We start from the raw sequence: 6,669 nt of genomic DNA, 5'->3' as shown, positions 1-6,669 counted from the left end.
CTGTAGGCCCCACCCCCACCACATAGATTAGAGTTGGAATCGCTACTTTATAGATACCACACTTTAGGTTATTTTGTAAAATTTCAAAACTTATTCTATTTAATTAGGCGTTTTTTAATTACCGACTTGCATCGCTCCTTCTTTTGCAGAGAAAAGCGTGGGGAATTCGCAAGATTGAATGCCCTAGATTGCAGAAGAACTTTGGTCGTGAATGCATCTATGAAACCGCCCGCATGTTAGGAGAAACGATCGACCAACTCGATGTTTGTGGAATTAGAATAGTGAATAGCTCAACTCGACCTTGATCATTCTTTTCAGATTCTAAAAGCAAACAACGAAGACAGTCCAATCCGTGAATTGCTTGGAAGTAATATATAGCTCTAAGGTATTGCAAGAAATAGTGATTAACATCACGTGACGGAATTTTTCTTCAGGACCAAAAATCGCGATTTGGAAAGTGAAAAGACTGACGTGACTCACTCTTTATATTATCGTCTATCATGTGATCATAGATAGCATTCTTGTTGCAGATCTAAATTGGAAATTCAATGCAGAGATATGAAGAAAGAGAACGTTCACCTAAAGGAAGACCTTCAGACCACAAAGTGAATTTCTATCAAGAAATAAATAAATAAACATGTCTGATTACTCACTTTTAGAAATGAATTAAAAGCAGTCCGGGAATCTCGCCGTCAAACCATTGATTCTCCTGCCACCAACCCTGAACGACCTCATGCAGCGCGTAAACAAATCATAATGACGATGTTAATGAATAATTTTTATTTAAAAAGGATTTATTACTTCAAGCGAGACAGTAGTTGATCGACAGGTGACGGACGAAGAACTTCAACAATTGGTTCCTTTCCTGATTGACAAGTGGAAAGAGGTTTCTCGACGTTTGCCTGGAGAGAAAGAGCGCGAAGCAGCGTTAGAAGAGAAGCACAGGGGCAATCCCAATGAACGTGTCTACTCTATGCTGGACAGCTGGCACAATTTCAATGGGTGTGATGCAATGGTAAGGAGTATATGTATAGCTCTCGTGAGACGTCCTGTCATTGATCGGCGCGCTGCAGAAGAAGTCTTTGGAGTTAGTGCTGTCAGAAAGTTTTACGTGATTTGGGGTATTAATTAATTAATTAAATATCTTTTTCAAAATTTTATATTGGTACGATGTAGTTGTGACGGGGGTAGTCTGTTTCATTCTGTTTTCTTCTTTTTCTTTTTTTAGTATTTTTTAGCGAGACCTACATATGTATTTCGTTTTGTGCGTTTTTCGTTTGTCCGGGACGCCTATTCCCCGTATAGCGCTTTTCGATGTTTCTCGTTTGAACGCGCATCTTCTCTTAGCGAAGACATCGGGCGCTGTATGCTCTTCGGAACGTACCCAACGTTACTCCGAATCCCATCTTCGCAGTATTCATGCGTTTTCGAGCTCGAAATCGTCTTGTATGTCGGTCAAAGTGTGGATCGAAAACCTCCTACGGTACGAATCGCTGCGACGACGATACCATGCGTAATTATGAAATATCTGTAGGCAACTGTGCTATTGTGATACCAAGTGACTGTATTTGTGTATGTAGCGTGTATATATGCGTGCAGTATGTGACGTCATGCATAGCGTGCTGTCCTTAGACTATAGAGTCTTACACCACATCCTTCTTTCCCAGAACACAACACTGAACGATGCGGGTTTCGATTCCTCTCAGGGAGATCTTCGAGCGCGACGCGTGTCGGCTTTGTCTGGCGGATCCGTCTTCTCTTCTTCCCCCGTGAGGAGACGAGGAATAGCGTTGGAGCTGAGGCGTTCGCCGTCTAGGGAGACAATCGAGTCCTCACAAGCGCGTCGTGGAAGCTCGAGTATGTCGATCCGTCGGATCAGTTGAAGTGCCGTGCTCGCGTGTCTGGAGAGGAGAGGCACGTGCAGGTCGTTGATGACGTAGACGATTTCCTGCGGAAGCGAGATGCGTCCGTCCGTTCGTGAAAGAGACGATCGAAACGCTCCGAGAAGGGAGAGGTCGGCGCCCGAGGCAGCTTTGAGCGTAGTCGTAGGCTGGGTCAGCGGGGTGCGAAAGACCGTTCGGTAGAGAGAGTCCGGGATAGCGGTAGCGTCAGCGCCGGAATCAATCTTGAAAACCACCGGAACCGCGCCCACTCTCAGAGGCACGAGCCACGGTTGATCCGGGGAATCGCCGGTGACGTCGTCGACGTGTAGATCACCGAAGAATATAGCGTCGTCCGATTCGACGACTTCGTTGAGCGAGCGCGAATCGGGTTCAGGAGTGTCCGTTTCGCGTTCGGGGGGTGCGCTGCGGCAAACGCGGGCGTAGTGGCCATGTTTGCCGCAGAGTCCGCAATCGGCGTTAACTGCGGGGCAGTTGTCACGCGGATGTGTCGCGGATCTTCCACACCAGCCACAGGACTTCGTCTGCTCCATCCCGGGCCTTTTTTCGCTGTCGTAGGAGACGGCGTGCGTCGTTGTAGACGGCTTGTTGTAGCGGGGGCGTGTCGTTCCCACGCGAGAAAGGGGTGCGGCGCGTGAGACACCCACCGCGTCGAGAGCAGCTGCAGCGTGCGGGATAGACGCTTGAGCGCGGACAACGGGCTGATGGCCGTGGATGTCCTCATTTTGGCGCACTTGCGTGATGACCCTTTCGAGGGTGAGGTCCGCTTGAAGCTGGAGCTTGCGCGATAGCTCGTTGTCGCGAATTCCCACGACAATGCGGTCGCGTATCAGGTCGTCGCGGAGGGCGTCGTAGGCGCAATGCTCGGCGAGCGTGAAGAGGGCCGTGACGAATGACTCCGCGTTTTCGCCGTCGCGCTGGACGCGCTGGTTGAAGACGGCTCGTTCGAAAATGACGTTGCGTTGCCGGACGAAGTGGTGCTGAAGCTTCTGCTTCACCGTGTCGTACTTGTCGGCGTCCGCTTGAGTCAGGTTGAACGATTTGAAAATCTCCTCAGCTTTTCTGCCTAAGTGGAAGAGGAGGGTGTTGACTTGGATCTTCTCCCCCTTTTTGTCGAGGCCCGTGGCGATTCGAAAGCGTTCGAAGTGTTCGATCCAGAGAGGCCATTCCTGGGCGCCGTTGCGCATATCGAAGCGGTCGGGGTGGAGATGTTGCATAGCGAATCCTATCCTGTCACCATGTGCTATTGTGATACCAAGTGACTGTATTTGTGTATGTAGCGTGTATATATGCGTGCAGTATGTGACGTCATGCATAGCGTGCTGTCCTTAGACTATAGAGTCTTACACCACAGCAACTGATGCCCCGCGAATGCTCTCCATCGCGTCGCCGAACATCTCCAAGCCAGAAGCACGATCAAAATAGTCGAAAGTAAGAAGAAGTGGTTTTTCTTTCCCAAAGGCTCCTAGAACTAGGCCAAGCTTCGCTTCGACGCCAATTTTATCGAGAATTTGTAAAGGGGCGTGGTTAATCCTAATTCGTAACGGAAGTAGTGTAATTTTGCCCAAAATTCGACTCGCACCAAGCAATCGACCTCGCAGAGTTATCAAACTCATAAAACACAATAGATTTAGCGCGTTTATTTAAAAATCGGCGAGGTGAGATTTTTTAGCATCCGTGAGCTATAGCACACGGTTTTTGCTCCAAAACCTCACCTCACAGAATTCCGATTTTTTCACGTAAAACGATCGATCTCAAGTATCTAGTCGACTCTACGGTCTCAAATTCGACAACCGCGACGAATTTTTTTATTTCGAAAGGGCGTGGCTAATTAAGGTGTACCGGAAGTGGGTCTTTTTTGGTGTTAAATTTAACCCGTAAACTGTGTAACCTCGCGGGGTTGTTGTACTAATAAAGTAGTGTAGATCTAGGGAAATTTGCGAGGTCAAGTTTTTTAGCATCCGTGAACTATAGCACATCGTTTTTGAGAGGTTTGGGTCACCTCTTTGATTCTCATTATTTCTTTATGAAATAATGGGGTTTGGTTTCCTGTTTGATATCGCGCTGCCAAATTGACGTCACACCTCAAATTTTGTCTAAAATTGGCTTTTTTGTAGATAGTTATATGTGAAGATGCATCAAGTCCCTCCTCCTCTTTCACAATCTTCCCTCTCCCATATCAAGGTAAATAAATAATACGTGTATTTAACTAGAATTCAAAATTCAAATTTTAGTTCTTATTTTAGTTCTCGACGATGTTTGTATGCATAAAGAAGATGACGTAGACGAAGCGATGACCCTGGGGACTTGGGTGAAAGTCTCCCTCCTTGTGGGCTGGAGGTTAATGAGCTCCTCCCTCCCTGGCAGCCGGAGGCTAATCAGCTGTCCCCCTGGGGACTTGGGATAAAGTCTCGCTCCTTGAGGGCTGGAGGATAATCCGCTCTTCCCTGGGGACTTGGGTGATAGTCTCCCTCCTGGAGGTCAATGTGCCTTTCCCCCTCTGGACTTGGGTTAAAGTCCACTGTGGAGACTGCAGTCTCAGTCTCTCACTGGAGCGGCGACGCAGGGACAACGACAAGGAGGAGGAGGGAGGAGAGACGGGTGAGGACGTTTTTAAAATTTTATTTTGGACATACGGGATATTTTTAATAAAAATTTTAACATGACTTTACCTACATTTGCGAGAATGTGTACGCGCGCGACGTGCAAGGTGTATGCCTGCGCGCGTTCCTAAGCTAAAATGCGCGCTGCTTTCGTCTCCATACCCTGGAGATCGAAAGCCTCCTATATCTATGTACTAAATTTCATGCACTATAAAAAAGAATAACAAAAAGCGCGATGATGTTCCCTTTTCGTGTTCGTTGAGCAACTTGGCATTGCCTCTGCGTCCTTGCTTCTTCCGCTTTACAGGCTAATTAAAATACATCAATAATACACAATCATTATATGCGTAGACTGTTTAGTTTTGTTGCCTATACAGTTCTCTGTATAGGTAGACTGTTGAGTTACTTATACAGAGAGCTGTATGGGTACACTGTTTACTTTTGTTAGTTTTGTTACTCCTACGGCTTTCTGTATGGGTAGACTGCTGGTTACTTATACAGCTTTCTGTATGGGTAGACTGTTTACTTTTGTTACCTATACAGCTCTCTGTATAGGTAGATTGTTTTTTGATACTTTTAATTATTTGATTATTTAATGGTAAACGCCCCTTCTGCTGTTGTTTCGGCCAGCGGCCTTTTACACTAATATTTGATATTCTAGACTTTTGTTAGTGGTTGAGTCTTCGCGAAAACGGGCAGTATCGCTAATTTAAATTGAGATCCCACAGCAAATATTTGATTTTTCAGGTGAAATCTGAGAGAGAAAATCGCTTTTACGTTTTTTAAATTTTAGACAACGGTTCTCACACCAGAACTCCACGAAATAAACCCCGCACGCCCAAATCCCAGATTCGAAAGCACATGCATAACTTCGTCAAAACTTGATTCATATCAACGCCACATCAAACTCTCCAGAAAGCACTTTTTTACGCAACCTACTCCTAAGCAGTATGTCATTGACCCTGAGAGGAGTTCTCAAGCCCAAAGAGATACTGCACCCCACACTACAAAGTCCCCACGTGTCACCTATCAAATATGGTCACAGGTTATACCTCTGTTGTGAATTCTGACTGCTGGATGCTCAGGCGGAATCTTCTGCTTCAGTTCTACACTGACACGAAGCAGCTTCTTCTCTTCTTCTTCTTCTTCATCGCTGTCACTTCACTGTCTTCGAATCAAAGTATAGAAACTAAAGAAATCAAAATATTTAATTAATTTTCAAGTTTCCTAATTATAGCGCGATTGTTTGATCCACTGACTGTGAAAGCGAACCTTATGGGTTCATTAATTAAACGTCTGGCCGTTGAAACACGTAGACTGAATTATAGAGTTAATTCGATTGGAAAAACGTGGTCTACTCCTAAACTCTCTATATTAAGAGGGATCCCATAACGCGACGAGTCCGTGAAACGTACCTTAAAGGCTACTTGATTGTTCAGAGAGCGGAGAGGTAATGCCGAATCGCTCCTTCTGCTGTTTTTCGGCGATCGACTTTTTCAAATATGGCGGCGGATATGCGCAACTGCTGTCATATCTAAGAGAGACGACTAAAATGACATGTAAAACTACTCATATTAGAGAGAAAATATTCTACGTCGGAGGAACGAGACGGTTAGGGAGGAGGGAAGAGAGATTCGGCTCGATCACCCATTGAGGGGCCCCTTATCGCGATTAGAGAAAAACCGGACGCCAATGAATTCAAACAAAACAATCTTACCACTAGGATGCGAGAAATAGGAAGGAACTCGCTCTGCGAGGCTTAAACAGTGCAAAAAAATGACGCATATAAATCACGTGAACGTTATTAATCCAATTGATTGCTTTTGTGCAAAATCTTGACAATTTCTCGCTCCTGGGCCCCAATAGTGATAATCGCTTCCGTAATGTTCGATAAAAATTTTAATATCTGTTGGAGTCGACTGGCTTTGGCCCTGTTTTATTTCTCTATACTCGTCGTCTATGTCGTAGGTGTTATGATACTTGGGGGAGTAGCCGCCCGGAACGTGGTGCGATTTTCCTTTGAAAAAAACGACGGCGTGGTTACCAGAGCCGTAGGGCAAGTTCACGCCATCGAGCACGCACTGAGGAGCGTAGCCCATGGCGGTCTCAAAGTTGGACGCCGCAGATTCTCCCACCCCTGGCTTAAAAACGCTCATTTTCTTCGA

The 6,669-nt window shown here is 46.0% G+C and overlaps 2 long non-coding RNA genes across 3 annotated transcripts; one reads left to right on the top strand and one right to left on the bottom strand.

The window, feature by feature from the left end:
- Nucleotides 1-3,257: 3,257 nt before the first annotated feature.
- LOC136197041 (uncharacterized) lies at nucleotides 3,258-4,381 on the top strand. The gene is made up of 3 exons (XR_010672357.1): nucleotides 3,258-3,332; nucleotides 4,019-4,085; nucleotides 4,148-4,381. It is a non-coding gene; the product is annotated as an uncharacterized lncRNA (long non-coding RNA).
- Nucleotides 4,382-4,516: 135 nt separating this feature from the next.
- On the bottom strand, nucleotides 4,517-6,286 carry LOC136197040 (uncharacterized). 2 transcript variants are annotated; one of them, XR_010672355.1, is made up of 5 exons: nucleotides 6,222-6,286; nucleotides 5,920-6,038; nucleotides 5,764-5,864; nucleotides 5,557-5,693; nucleotides 4,517-4,812 (listed from the first exon to the last, which is right to left on the bottom strand). It is a non-coding gene; the product is annotated as an uncharacterized lncRNA (long non-coding RNA). The 2 variants fall into 2 exon arrangements; XR_010672356.1 differs by having other exon boundaries at nucleotides 5,777-5,864.
- Nucleotides 6,287-6,669: the final 383 nt, after the last annotated feature.

The sequence above is a fragment of the Oscarella lobularis genome, chromosome 16 (assembly GCF_947507565.1).
Source record: "Oscarella lobularis chromosome 16, ooOscLobu1.1, whole genome shotgun sequence".
In the NCBI taxonomy this organism is placed as follows: Eukaryota; Metazoa; Porifera; class Homoscleromorpha; order Homosclerophorida; family Oscarellidae; genus Oscarella; species Oscarella lobularis.
This window is presented reverse-complemented; position numbering and strand designations above follow the sequence as displayed.